Raw genomic sequence first — 15,321 nt, forward strand, 5'->3', positions numbered from 1 at the left:
ATTGTAAATGAATTGTTTTCTTAATTTCTTTTTCTGTTACTTCATTATTAGTGTATAGACACACAACAGATTTCTGTATATTAGTTGTATCCTGCAACTTTACTTAATTCATTTATTAGTTCTACTAGTTTTTTGGTGGAATGTTTGGGGTTTTCTATATAGTATCATGTCATCTGCAAATTGTGACAGTTTTACTTCTTCTCTACCAATTTGGAAGCCTTTTATTTATTTTTCTTGTCTGATTGCTCTGGCTAGGACTTCCAGTACTGTGTTGAATAAAAGTGGTAAGAGTGGACGTCTTTCTCTTGTTCCTGATCTTAGAGGAAAAGCTTTCAGGTTTTTCCCATTAAATGTGATATTAGCTGTGGGAGTGCTTTTCTTTTTTTGAAGCAGCTTTCCTGAGTTCTTTATAAATTCAGGAGAATATTAATCCTTTACCTATTTAAGTTGTCACCAATATTTTACCTAGTTTTTTATTTGCCATTTAAATCTATCTTATTTTGATATTTGACATGTGGAAATTTTCTATTTTTATAGTTAAATTTATTAGTCTTTAGTGACTCCTCCTCCCCTTAGTTTAAAAAAAATTTTTTTGTTTATTTTTGAGGAAGAGAGAGACAGACAGAGTGCGAGTGGGGGAGGGGCAGAGAGAGAGGGAGACACAGAATCCGAAGCAAGCTCCAGGCTCTGAACTGTCTGAACAGAGCCCAATGCAGGGCTTGAACTCATGAGATCATGACCTGAGCCGAAGTCAGATGCTTAACCGACTGAGCCACCCAGGTGCCCTGTCCTCCCCTTAGTTTTAAGTTTAGAAAAAGACTCCCCTATCCAGGGATTCAATAAACATCCTTTTTTGTTTCACCTCTTTTTCTCCTTCTTCCTCCGTCTCCCTCTCTTCTTTTTCTCTTCTGCCTTTCAAACCTTCTTTTTCATTAAGGTTTGCCTTAAGGCCAGCTTTAAGTTAAACAAGCCACTAAGCTAGACCCAATCACTTTGGTCTCTGAGGGGGTGGGACTGTCTTGTAGACCAAGAAGAATGTGGGATTGGGATGGATTTCTCTATAACACCCCCTCCCTATCCCTCCCACATAAGCAGTTCAGTGTTGAGCTCCCTAATAAGTGTATGTACGTCTGACAATTCATAAACTGCTGAAGTGAAAGGTGGCCTTTAAATATTCTGTATATAAATTTAGCCATTTATACAGAGAGAATAAAAAAAAAAATATGGCCTGATTCTGATCAGATGCTGCCTGTTTCTCCTTACACCATGGGGTTCTGTTCTATGTCATTTCCTTTGAAGTCAGTGGGAGCTCTGTGCAGGACGGCAACGCGAACACCGGGCTCTATACATGAAGGTGAGAACTGCCATTACGATAAACTATTCGGCAGTGTGGTGGAGGGAACATTGGTTTAACACACTTGGTGGCTACCCTGCAGATCCCACTGTCTGTGAGAGCTTTGTTCAACTGGAGCAAACAAGACCTTTTTGAATTTGGACATACAAGGGCTCATTCAGCAGAGCATCCCCTGTTATGAGAGGCAGCACAGTGCTGGGCAGACACTGCAGTTTTTAGCCAGCACACTGAGGGCATTTCTCTCACATTCTCTCCCATCTGTAAAGAGACTGTTTTCAAGACCCCAAAATGGTTTTCTATAGATTGGAGAGAGGCAGAAATATTTTTACATGTTTGTACTCGTGTATAACGGGGGGCAAACTACAGTCATATCAAAGTAGCCAGGCCTTTTCAATGTGGAAAGAAAGAATTCTTTGCAAATTTTAGCAGAGCGTGTTCTGTGCCGAAAAGCAGAGCTTGCAGGAGAAACAGCGAGAGAAAATTTGATGTAGAGATGATATTGGAAATAAAGAATCACAGACGTTTGCTTGCTATCTCAGGAGACTTTATTTTGTTAATTAGCCCACAGAAACTCTCTCTTTCCCTTCCCCCTTTTACAATGAGTAACGTACCATTTTTTAGGAAGCCAAATCAAATGAATATTTCAGATTATTGTTCTGTAGACATCTGAATGGAGGTCAAAGAACAAATTGCCCAAATTGATGGGTGATTTTTTTCCCACCTACCCCATCCCCTGACTTTGAGATAGTATTCTCCCCTTACCGATTCCTTCCTCATATCATTCTGCTCCTGACTCCAGGCCCTTGCTCAGGCTACAGCATACGCCCAGCTTCACGGTCCCTCATCTCTGGGACCCCTCCCAGAGCAGGGCACCACATTTTATATTTGTAATGTCTCCTATTGGATAACACTGGAGTGGAGCAGGCATATTTTATTTACAATTTCGAATTCTTTTTCAGAAAACTTGTATCCACCCCTGAACATAGAATACCCTTCCTTTCCACAGGTGGTTAGCACATAGACAACATTTAAATCCTTCGGGTCAGGATGAGATCGCCAAGGGAGGAAATAAATGTAGATGGGGGAGAAGAGAGAACTGAGTTCTGGGACACTTCAAATTAAGGGGCTTGGGGAGACGAGAAAATATATCCAAGAGACCACTCTAGGATAGGATACAAGGAGTGGCATCATTCTTTGAAGTAATAGTTATACCGTAATATAAGAAACTCTTTTAGAGTGTGACTATGCCTTAATTTATATAAGTTGCCCTCTACTGGGCAGAGGTAGCTGTTCTTCCCGCTCTCAGTTTATCCTTACTCCAATCAGCCTTGGATGAGTTTTAGATTTTTGTGCCCAGATGAAACATGGAAAATTGGGTAGGTAGAATATATTCCACTTATATGACGACATACAGTGCAGCTATGATTTTTAATAAGAAAATACTTACGAAATCATGTTGAGTTAATAAAGAATAACCCCAATTTACACACAAACGTGCATACGTATACACACAAATATGTGACCAGAAAAAAAAGCTATAATGTAACATAAAAGTGTAACATATTTCTGGATGGTAGGTTTCCAGGTGACTTTTATTTTATTTTTTATGCTTTTCTCTGCTTTGCAAATATCTCTCACTTAAAAAAATTTTTTTTTAATTTAAGTTTTAGTTAACATACAGAGCAGTATTGGTTTCAGGAGCACAATTCAGTGATTCATCACTTACAGATAACACCGAGTGTTCACCACATCAAGTGCCCTCCTTAATTCCCATCACCCATGTGGCCCATCCCTACCTACTTCCCTCCATCAACCTGCAGTTTATTCTCTATCATTAAGAGTCTGTTGTGATGGGTTTCCCTCTCTTTTCTCTCTCTCTCTCTTTTTTTTCTCTTCTCAAATATTCATCTGTTTTGTTTCTTAAATTTCACTTATGAGTGAAATCATATGGTATTTTTCTTTCTTTGATTGACTTATTTCACTTAGCATAACACATTCTAGCTCTATCCACTTTGTTGCAAATGGCAAGATTTCATTCTTTTTGATGGCTGAGTAATATTCGCGCGCGGGCGCGTGCGCGTGTGTGACATTTTATTTATTCACTCCTCAGTCAGTGGACATTTGGGCTCTTTCCATAGTTTGGCTGCTGTTGATAATGCTGCTGTAAACATTGAGGTAGATGTACCCCTTCAAATCGGTATTTTTGTATACTTTGGGTAAATATCTAGTCGTGCAATTGCTGGGTCGTAGGGTAGTTTTACTTTTAACTTTTTTTAACGTTTATTTATTTTTGGGACAGAGAGAGACAGAGCATGAACGGGGGAGGGGCAGAGAGAGAGGGAGACACAGAATCGGAAGCAGGCTCCAGGCTCCAAGCTGCCCGCACAGAGCCTGACACGGGGTTCGAACTCACAAACCAGTGAGATCGTGACCTGAGTAGAAGTCGGATGCTTAACCGACTGAGCCACCCAGGCGCCCCAACATATCTTAATTTAGTAGTCAGCACCCTTCAGACTACAGGCCCAACCTGCTTACCCAAAGTTTTTGTTTTTAACTGTAGAAGGAGCTGTTCACAGTCTTCTGAATGTGCTCTGTGCTTTTCTACTTCTCCTTCTTGAAAGCTCGGGATCCTTTTCATTTCCCTCTTTTTCCTATAATTTCTACAAATCCTTTAAGATACTATTTAAGCTCCACCTCTTACTTGGTCCTAAGACCACAAATGAAGGAAGAGGTCTTCAAAGATTCGTGGTTCTATTATTCATTTAGCATTTACCACAGGATGTTTTGCACCGTTGTCGTTCCTCCTGTATGAGTCTATAACATGTCTCCAACTGGCATTTTGATTCTTAGAGGACAGGTTCTGTGACTAGAGTTCTTAGTATCACCAGACCCCCTATGTCTTTCTTGTTCACAGTAAGTGTGTAATAAATGTTTGTTTAGATCCAGGGTTATATCAAGTATACCTATATATCTCTATCTCTATCTCTATCTCTATCTCTATCTCTATCTCTATCTCTATCTATCTCTATCTCTATCTCTATCTCTATCTCTATCTCTATCTCTATCTCTATCTCTATTTGATCTCTCTCTTTACAGAGAAGTTTGTAACTTCTAAGTGCATTGAGCTTATTGAAGGAATAATAAAATTTCAGCAGTTAATTTACTATAAGGGAAACATTTAAAATACATGTAGTTATAAACTGTTGCTTCAGCATTCTTTCTTCCTTCACAAAAGGTCATTAGTCTTCTCTTCAGGGAATGTTCTCCTCTTAAGGTCTCCTGAAGTACAATGTAGCTTTATTTTTCTTCTTTATTCTCGGGTCCCAAATACAGTCTCCACATGTGCTCTATCTTTGTAGGTGAAATGCTTCCTACCTCAGTAAAATCCAGCTTCTAAACGAATTTCTGTTGGTTTAGAGAGCAACTTGAGGATTCTGCCCTTGGCACCCTTTGATTTCCTTGGCATCTCTCCACAGTCACCATTTAGAAAGCTGCTGGTCGGCAGGATTTCTCTCCATCATACACTCTGAGGAGATTAAAAAAGGATTGTATTACATTGGCTTGAAAATGTGATGGAAAATAAAATTTGCTTTACCAAGAAAGAAAGCTTTTGAAACTCGAATTGTTCCATAAAGCCCTTATACAGGGATAGTTCTTGGGGGAGTAAAATGACAGATGTGGAAAAAGTTCCTTCTTATTTGGGTTGCCAGTAAGTAAATGTCACAGTGTTTAAAATCACACACACAACTAAAACAAGTTGCAAAACAATGCGATTATATTTATGTTCTATAAAATAGAGGTGTGTATATACTTATAAAGCAAGCTTGGATTAAGATCTTAAGAAAGGTCCTAAGCACTAAAGAAGCTTCTGGTACATATGAAATAACATCCCTATTATTTACTTTAAGATTAAAACCATGCTTGGGGCGCCTGGGTGGCGCAGTCGGTTAAGCGTCCGACTTCAGCCAGGTCACGATCTCGCGGTCCGTGAGTTCGAGCCCCGCGTCAGGCTCTGGGCTGATGGCTCAGAGCCTGGAGCCTGATTCCGATTCTGTGTCTCCCTCTCTCTCTGCCCCTCCCCCGTTCATGCTCTGTCTCTCTCTGTCCCAAAAATAAATAAAAACCGTTGAAAAAAAAAAAATTTAAAACCATGCTAAAAATTAATTAAGCGTAAGGAAGTCCCAACAAATTCTGATTTTTATAATCGATGCATTTGTAAAAATGTCAAAGTCTTTTCACCTTTTTTTTTTTTTTTGGTCCTGGTTTGTTATGTGCTTCATCTGCCTATCAGGCAATTCTGTTTTGTTTGCATGAATGTAAAGGCACAGAGAAAGGTCTGGAAAGAATACCAAATCATTAACAGTGGTTCCACCTGTGGAGAGGAGTGGGCTGGGGAACGCAGAGCATTGTGCTTTTTCCATTTTACTCTTTTTTCCTCTCATCATTTATACACAAAATGTAGTCATTTATTTCATGTACAATTATTAAAATAAACAAACACATTGGAAAAACAAAACGCCTCACCTCTTACTTTTTAAATTTTTAAAATTTGAGTGTAGCTGACTCACAATGTTATATTGGTTTCAGGCATACAAAATAGTGATTTGATAAATCTATATGTTACACTGCTATACTCACAAAAAATGCAGCTACCTTGTGTCACCATACAGTGCTATTATAATATCATTGACTACATTTCTTCTGTTTTGCCTTTTATTCCCATGACTTCTTCATTCCATAACTGGGAGCCTGTATCTCCCTTTCCCCTTCACCCATTTTGCCCGTCTCCCCATACCCCTCCCCTTTGCCAACCTGCCAACCATCAATTGGTTCTCTATATTTACAGGTCTGATTCTGCTTTTTTTGGTTTGTTGATACATTTATTTTGTTTGTATGGTATTTGTCTTTCTCAGTCTGACTTATTTCACTTAGCTTAATACCTTCTAGTTCCATCCATGTTGTTATAATTGGCACAATCTCATTCTTTTATGCGTTTTTATGGCTGTGTAATATCCCATTATATATGTATGATATATATATATATATCATATATATATATGATATATATATATATATTCTACCACATCTTCCTCTCAACTTTTATTTTGCTATCAAATTTTAACATTGAAATGCTTATATTTCAGGGGCGCCTGGGTGGCTCAGTCGGTTGACTCAGTCTGACTTCGGCTCAGGTCACGATCTTACAGTTCGTGGGTTCAAGCCCCCCGTGCGGCTCTGTGCTGACAGCTCAGAGCCTGAAGCCTGCTTTGGATTCTGAGTCTTTCTCTCTCTCTGCCCCTCTCCTGCTCATACACACACTCTCTCTTTTTGTCTCAAAAATAAATAAAACATTAAAAAAATTTTTTTAAGTGCTTATATTTCATATGTGTTCTCATAATCTGGAAATCTGGAGGGAACCTCAAATCATCTTCCAAACTGAGTGTATTGAATTGTATTATATTGTATGTATGGATGTATTTATTTATTTATTTTTGAGAGAGAGAGAGTGCAAGTGAACAAGGGAGGGAGAGAGAGGGAGAGAGAATCCCATGAGGGGCAGAGAGAGAGAGAGAGAGAGAGAGAGGCAGGGAGAGAGAGAGTGAGGAGCCCAAGGTGGGGCTTGAGCTCACCAACCTCGAGATCATGACCTGAGCCAAAGTCAGACACTTAACCCACTAAGCCACCCAGGCGCCCCTGTTGACTTTTCTTTCTTCCATTCGGCAACGTGGTTGGACAGCTACCCACTATTAGTCCTTCTCAGCCCCTACCACCACGGCCATTCATTGCACTCTTTCAATTGCCGGGCACTGGTGCACAGCTGTCCGTGTATTCACTGCTTGAACTCTCACAATGATCTTGTGAGGTGGGCACTGTTGTCACCGTCATTTTACAGTTGAAGGAGTAGAGACTGGAGAGATTTCACTGTCTTGTGCAAGCTGGGTCATACAGCTAGCAGGCACTGTCACTGAGACAGGTCTCTGACAGCCTGACTTCACATTCTGAATAGGAAAGAAGAAGGGGGTGGAGCTAGTCTGTAGTGTACAATTTTTACTTTATTTCATAGGTGGCACATACACTTTTGCCTAATTGGGAGGTGACTAAAAGCATCTGGGTCTGGTTGATGTGTTGGTTGAAAATTACTATTATTATGAGGATCATTATTATAGTATTTAGTAATTATGCAGTGCTTTATACTTCAAAGAACTGTGCTTTATAATCATTTATTAGCTATGTCTCACCACATCTCTATGGTACAAGATGCACTTACTGTGCATATTTTGCAGAAAGAGAAATTGAGGTAGAGTCAACCGGGCCACATCTGCATAAGAAAGAGTGAAGGTAGAATGCAACCTCTTAAATTCCAGAGACTCACTGAATGGCCTGATCTGGACAACAACAGAAGCTTAATTCTTGAAACCTTTTAAAGGGAGGTGTCGGTTCGAATATTTTTTTTTTTGATGTTTAATTAAAAATTCAATGTAACAACAACAAAAATTCAATGTAAAATACGCTAAAATTTGATGACCATTCCCTTTTAGGCCCTCGATTTTTGAATATTTTCTTTTTCATTTTTGGACTTTGACTGCATTTGTGTCAATGCGACATTTTTGCTCAAATTCAACCTTGCTGTCTCCCATTTCTCCATACGAGCACAATTTAACTACAGATACGGGTTTCCAGTGTCCATATCATATTGCTTCAAATTGCTTCCATTGTTTTTAAAAGATATCTTTTGTTCATGATAACTTGCAATAAAAACAAAGGGTTTGTGCAAGAATTATATTGGAATTAAAAGAAGTTTTAGATTTCTGACAGTTTATACACTTCAAACTGAAGATAATAAACATATCAACATGACTTGGGATGGAAGGCAGAGAGAGATGAGAAGGTTCTGTGTACATTTATTATAGTGCCTATTAAAAACCAGGAAGATACCAGGCACTCTTCCATAAATCTGGTAGTCTCTTTCAGTTGGGAGGCAGTCATGGCTGTAGCACACGGGAAAGGCTCAATAAATATTAATTTAGTGGTTAAGACCATGTCTGTGAAGTTAGACCGCCTGGGTTCTAATCCTGGCGCCATTACTTGCTAGAACTAGCTATTCTTGTGTCTCTCCAGCTGGGCGGGGGTTGGCGGGGGGGAAGATGATCACACTCCATTAAGTTAGTTATCGTGAAGCTTATTTAAGTATTTGATATTATTTTTCTTTTCAATTTCCAAAGCTGTTGACAAGTAACATTAGCTACAATGCCATTAAAGTGTTGGTGGTAATGATATCTACAATTTGATGTCTCCATTTGCCTGGCTTGTTTAGAAATGGTACAACATGGTACCCCACAATTTTCTATCCCAGGAAAACAATTTAAAATTGCCCCCAAATACATTGCAATAAATAGCTATGAGCGCATGTAAAATCTACAAGGCAAAACTCTATACTTGTTTTTCCAAAACATCCATATGACCCCACACACCAGTGGCTCAAGCTCAGTGCCTTCCATGACGATTTCACGTGTGTGAGGCCAACTCATGTACCACCTGAATAAGGAGCTGTGTCTGAGCTAAAGACACTGACACTTTGTGGGATGCACCTTCGGTCTGCCAGAGTATCTACATTTTCAAGAGACACCAGCAATTGGGATTTTTATTTTACATGGTATTTCTTATTTTAAAAAATTTGACCCAATTTATTTCTTAGTACAAAAGTCTGTGGGTCGAACAGCACCTTTAAGGGCCCTCTGTCAAATATCTGCCAATTATACTAGCACATATATACAAGTACACTGTGCTTTTATTCAAATCAGCAAATGCTTTCCAAGCACTTGTGCTAAGGCATGAATAAAAGGCGAGGAAGACAAAATATGACAGTCTTTACAAACCTCACAGAAGAGGGTGACAAATGCGTAGCAGAGTGTGGAACCCAGGACTTAAGCCCGGTGAGTTAAGTACTTGATCAGGTCTACATTAAAATAAACAAAAAACAAAGAATCCCATTATTTGAAGGCTTGGCAACCAGTGGACACCCAAGTAGATGGCTCTATTGTTTCACAAAACACCTTAATGCATTTTGGGGGTGGGAGCTATACAAAACCAGAGCCAAGCCTTGCACGGTTCCAGGGGGACCATTCCTACTGTGGCTTGGGCAGCTGGCACCCCCTTGAGCACCATTCAGGTTGTATTCTTTATGAATGGTACCCCCCGGTTTGTGCAACCTGGTGATTCTGTCAACAAAGATAGGCCTGGAGTCTGGCCCGAGAGGAGGACTGAGAGCTAAATCCTTCTACATAATACAAAGGAATTTTAAATCTTTGCCTAGTGGGTGGAGGCAGGAGGGTGGAGGGATTCCTATGATGGGGAGAAGAAAGGGGTTTGGAAGAAAGATCTCTAAAATGAGGGTGGGCCAGCAATTTGGCAACAACTTGGAACCTACACCTGGTGAGAGATTCCCTGTAATGTTTGAAAGGGACACACAAAATCCTGTCATCTTCTTTACCTTCTAGGAGACATTGACAAATGAAGTCAAACAACTTTTTCTTTGGCATCAAATATAGCCTTTGAACCTCTTATGTGTGAATCAGCAGATAACCAGGAAAGTTTCAATGCTCAGGCTCACATAGCAACACTTGGCTAAATATACAATACTATAACAACTTGCCTTTTTACTCTTTTTCTTCAAAAAGCTCAAAGTGCTTATACTTTTATTTCCTCATTTGTTCTAACATTCCAGTGTGGGAGGGGAAGATTTATGATAACATTATTTATAGATGGAGAAATTGAAATAGAGATTAAATCGCTTACTCAATGTTGCATAGTTTGGGTGGCGGAGCCCACACTGGAATTTGGTTCTCCAAGCTCCTGCCACGGAGTGGAGAGAGCAGGAGTTTTGCAATTAGAGAAATCTTTGTTGGAACAATCCAGATTTCTGCCCCTTAATAACAATGTGGCCTTAAGTCAATCATTTCACCTAGGTCTCAGTTTTTCTCTTCTGTAAAATTGAAGACCATAAAACCTCGTATTAGTAGAGTGAAGACTGATTTAGAAAATGCGTGTAAAGCCCTGCCACAGAGTAGTTCCCAAATAAGATTAGTTCCTCCCCTAACCCAGTATTATCTGGTTAAATTTCAGCACAGATTTAAAGTAATCAAAAAAGAATCCTCCATGAATACTAATTTTTTTCTAGCCTCATCTCCCTTTGAGAGCAAACATAAATAAAAGTGTTTCAACACATCATTTAATCCAATGGGAGAACTTTTGCTTCACTAGAGTTATTCCTGTTGTGGATAATTAGAAAAAAAAAAAAAGAGAGAGAGAGAGTATGTGGAAGACGAGAGTGGAGTGCAGTGTTTCTATAACTTGAGAATGTGTCGGAGTAACCTGCAAGGCCTGTTATAACACAAATTGCTGGAACCCACCCCAGAGTTTCTGATTCACAAGGTCTGGAGTGGGGCCTAATAATTTGCATTTGTAACAAGTTTACAGACAATGTTGATGTTGATGTAGCTAGTCCAGGGGCTACATCTCTGGAGAAGCACTAGCTGTGTGTGGTTAAGTGAAATTCTAGGGGTGGGGCCCAGCAATCTGTGCTTTATCAAGATCTCTGGGTAATTCTGATGCACTTATCAGTTTGAGAACCACTGGCAAAGTAGTGAAAAGTATCTGAGGAGACAGACCCACATTCAAATCCTGACTGCACCACTTACTAGTTAGATAAACTAGGTTGGGCGACAGACCTCTAGCGTCCTGTGAGAGCCTGACAGATAAAGTCTGCGATTCAGGTTTCCTCTCACTGTCCCTACAAGCTCCTTGGTGGAAAGAGAAGTTAGTGACTCCTGCCAACCTGGGCTCTGTTTTTCACTTCTTCACACTTCGAGGCACGAAAGTTGCTTAATTTTGGGTATTAGGGAAGTATTTACAAACACTTCTGCAATCACAAAAATAAAATAAACAAGACGGCCGTGTAAATAAAGCCAGTGGCAAAGGCATTGTTTACAACTTAAATTCATAATAATGGGTTTTGAACCATGTCCATTTCCCTGCCTTTCTTAGTAGAAAATTTAAGAAATCTTCCTCCCCCACAGTTTTAAGAGATGCTTGTAAATTTGTTTTGCAGATAGTATGCATGCTAAGAGTTTCCCGCACCCTCCCTCCCATGTCTGGCCTCAGATACAGAATCTGCCTCAAATGTTCAGTGCCTTCCTGATTTTGTGACTCAGGATTTTTTTTTTTTTTTCTTTTTCTTTCCCTTCTTTCCTTGCTTGGCATCTGGCTCTGTAGGTCCTCATACTGTCCCAGCTCACAGTGTCACAAGAATCCAGGCTGGCCCCAGGACATTCTTTGGCTTACCTACCTTCATTTTTACGATTGCAAAATCCTCTACTCTTTATTTCCTTAACTAACCTTTTCTATCGCTTACTGCTAACCCACAGTTTCCAAATTACCCCCTGCTAGAGTGATCCTGATCCGGGGAGAAATTGTTCCTATTGATGATGAAGTATGAAAATTGTTAACGTTTACCCAGTCTTACTTGTTACTAGGTACACTGAAGTGTTTATCATGCATTTTCATTTTGAATTCCTACAACAATCCGGAGGTGATTACACATATACGTGCACACACACGGCAAATGAAGAACCTGAGGTTTAGAGAGGTCAAGCAACTTGCCCAAGGTAAAAGAGTAAGAGTAAATAACAGGATCCAGCCAAGATTTGAGTCTCCCAGCTCTTGGCTTCTGTTCAAATACCAAGTAATGCTGAAATATAGGAATATAATTTGCCTCCTGTCCTTAAAGAACTTAAAAATCTTGTTAGGGATAGACGAGATTTATACACGCAACACAAATTAAAATCAAGAGCCACTGTTTATGGTATTGGGTTTGACCGGCTTCCTCCCCTGCAACATGTAGATAATAACAGCAACCTCAAGGGGCTTGGGGATGATTAACTGAGTTAAGCATCCGAAGCGCGTAGTACATACAGTGCCTGTGTGGAGTTAGCATTCAAAAAAATGTTAACTACCATTATTTTTAAAGGAGGCGGACTGGAGTGGAGAAAATACTGGAGTCGGAAGGCCGGTTGTGTACGCTAAACCCCTGCACCCAAATTCCCCGATCCTCGGTTTCATGGTCTGGAAAATTAGGTGGCTGGAGTGGAATAACTGGAAGAGCAGTAAGGGACGCAACCATAGCCTGAAGATCCAAAGGGCCTCGGCGCAGAAAGGGTTAGTGACGAGTCTGGGGGCGGTTTTACGGCGCTAGGCGGGAGAGGCCACGCCCCGCCCCGCCCCACCCCGCCCGGGAGGCCCTGGCAGCTCCGGCCCGCTAGCAGTTCCGGTGCCAAAACCCTTCCCTCCCCCGCTCCCCCGGAAGTGCTTTTCCAAGGTTCGGGCCGGAGAGAGGCCTGGTAGGCACAGCTGCTGTGGCTCGATCGGCTCCGCGTAAGGGCTCCTGCCCTGGTCGGAGCCCGGAGGTCCGCGGCCGCCGACCCGCGCCTGCTCCCTCCCAACGTCCAGGCCGACGGTGAGTGGCCGGGGGAGCACACCCGGACTGCCGCCGGCCGCGTCAGGGCTTGTGCTCTCGGGCCCCCGCTGCCCGCTCTACGTTGCGGGCTCGGCTGTCGGGGTTCGGGGAAGGGGCTTGACGACCGCCGACGTTCTCGCACAGTCCGCCGGGCGGGAAGAAGCGGGCGGCCGGGCCTTGGGGTAGGCGGGGCGGAGCCGAGGAGTGGGTTCCTGGAGCTGTTGTAGCCGTTGGGACTTCAGAGTGGGGATGGGCTGGGCCTCCGTCCATCCGACCTCCTCATTTCTGCTCCCCCAAATCTTCGCGCTGCATTTCAGATTTGGTTTTCTGTGTCGACATGGGGCTGGGAACCTGGACACCAGACTCTGTCATGGTTCCATTTCCCGACTTTTGCATCCTTTGGCTCTGTCCTCGGGTCAGTAATTAGCCTGGGTCCCAGGGGTGTCGTCTCCTCGGTCCCAGAGCTGGGCGATGCCTGTGTAGATGCGGGGGATCCTTTGCAAAGCTTTTCGTCCAGACCCGCCTAGGGGTTTCCCGGGATCGAATTGGACTGCTCTCGGGACCGGTTCTGGATACGTAGGTCAGTGTGGCACCAGCGTGTCTCCCACGATCTTTACTCACTGGAAAGCTTGCTCAAGCTGTTGTTGAAGTCACTTAGAAAAACAACTTGCTCGAGCAAAGTCAGTAGTTGAGATGAGTTGTCTTTTTTCTTGCAGGCTTAAGGATGCTGTTCTCTAATATGCACTCCTAATTCTTGTGGCCATCTGAAGTCACAGTTGTACGATGAGTTCAGTCTGCGGTTATTGCATGAATTAATTGCAGAGGGTTGGCGAATTCTTGTATCCCCTCTTTCCCGAAGTTTGTATGCCTTCATATTTGGAACTGTCATTTTCCTTAACCTTTAAAGAAAAAATTTTTTTTCTCAGTAACTCCATCGGGGTTTCGTATACTGTTGCAATTGTGCTGCATTGCAGAGGGTGCACACAGGTGGGCAGAGGGGTTTCCTGGGTGTGTGTTTTTAACCTATATTTTGAAGTGTTTACCTCCGACAAATTGAGAGTTTCCTAGAGGAGGAGAAAGTGATGTAGGTAGTTTTGTTTCTGTTTTTGGTTTTGGTTTTTTTAGTGAACAGATTTTATATAATAAACTGCTGGAAGGTTTATAGGAGATAAGGGTTTTCCACACTTAATAGTGATTTTTAAATTATCACAAGAAAATGTGGTTACTGCAGGTTATGGCTGTCTGCAGATGACCGCTGATTTTGCAATGCAAGTATACACAAAACCATCTTTGTGAAACCAGTGACACTTTGCTGCATTTTTCATCTTGTGCTTATATTAGGACATACACTGTAGTTTTTTGGGGACTTACCTCATTCTCCTCCCACTACTGGAAGGGAAGGTAATATCATGAATTAGGGAAAGTAGACTGAAGTGATAAGTTTCAGTGAGGTCTCCTGTGGACAAGCACATTTATTTTAGTGTTGTTGATTTTCAACAGGCATAGGGTGGATGATTTTTTAAAAACGGTTTCTTTTATTCCTTTATTGATTGGTCAAAGGGTGGATGGTTTTTAAAGTCCCTGGAAAAAATTGTGGAGGGAAGATTAGTTGCCCGTGTTTTAGATAGGAACTCTAGATTCTTAGTCATTTGAAGTACTTAATTGTTTAGAGCTTCTGGTTGGAATATTGGAATAAAGAAAATCTGCAAAAGGAGTCAAGTTAGACATGATTCTGAATCCATACTGAGAGTATGATAGCTAATGTGTTTAGAAGGGAAGTATGTAAAGAATTGTAAGAGCAGAAGAAGGTAATTGGGGAATTTCAGGTGCCCTTAGGCACTGTAAATTTTATTATGTTCAAGTTCATTCAATAGATATTAAACATTTACATTGTAAATTTTATTGTATTATTCAAGTCAATTCATTGGATACTGAACTTTTGCTGTTAGGCATCAAGCTATGTCAGGCAACCATGTAGGAACAAATAAAGATATGGCCAAAAGCATTAAAATTCATGTGTTGGCAGTAATTTCCTAGGATGTGTCAGAAATCATGAAGAGGTGAATTGAATTGTTAGGCATATTAAATTTTTTCTAATGGGAGGTGGGTGTTGTGTGTTTCATGAAAAGCACTGTTAGGCATTGTAGGATACAAAGATTAAGTTTTTGGTCTTTATGAATTTGAAATCTAGAAGGGGATGTAAGATATCTGCATAAAAATATGTAAATGCTTACTGTGTGAGTGGTTTGACCCAAAGTTTGGAATTCTATGAAAGGAAAATTGGTTCATTTTTAACTGGAGTAATCAGCTAAAAAGTGGAAAGTGGTGGAGGTTAATAATATTTATGAAGGTAGCTCTGAAGCTGTTGAACACTTAGCACTATGCTTTATGCTCTTGGACTTACATACATTTTCTAAGTTTCACAACAACATATAAGCATCTTTCTTAATCACGA

The 15,321-nt window shown here is 41.0% G+C and overlaps 2 protein-coding genes across 4 annotated transcripts in view; both read left to right on the top strand.

Moving 5' to 3' along the window:
- Nucleotides 1-6,672, top strand: part of YEATS4 (YEATS domain containing 4) — an 80,270-nt gene extending 73,598 nt beyond the window's left edge. Inside the window, exon 10 of the transcript XR_009617156.3 lies at nucleotides 6,499-6,672. The gene's annotated coding sequence lies outside the window, so the exon portion shown is untranslated. The remainder of the gene's footprint in view (nucleotides 1-6,498) is intronic.
- A 6,028-nt stretch (nucleotides 6,673-12,700) lies between these two features.
- Nucleotides 12,701-15,321, top strand: part of FRS2 (fibroblast growth factor receptor substrate 2) — a 110,782-nt gene continuing 108,161 nt past the window's right edge. For all 3 annotated transcript variants that reach the window (XM_060657007.3, XM_060657005.3, XM_060657008.3), the window contains exon 1: nucleotides 12,701-12,866. The gene's annotated coding sequence lies outside the window, so the exon portion shown is untranslated. The remainder of the gene's footprint in view (nucleotides 12,867-15,321) is intronic.

This window comes from Panthera onca, chromosome B4 (assembly GCF_046562875.1).
Source record: "Panthera onca isolate mPanOnc1 chromosome B4, mPanOnc1 haplotype 2, whole genome shotgun sequence".
NCBI lineage: Eukaryota > Metazoa > Chordata > Mammalia > Carnivora > Felidae > Panthera > Panthera onca.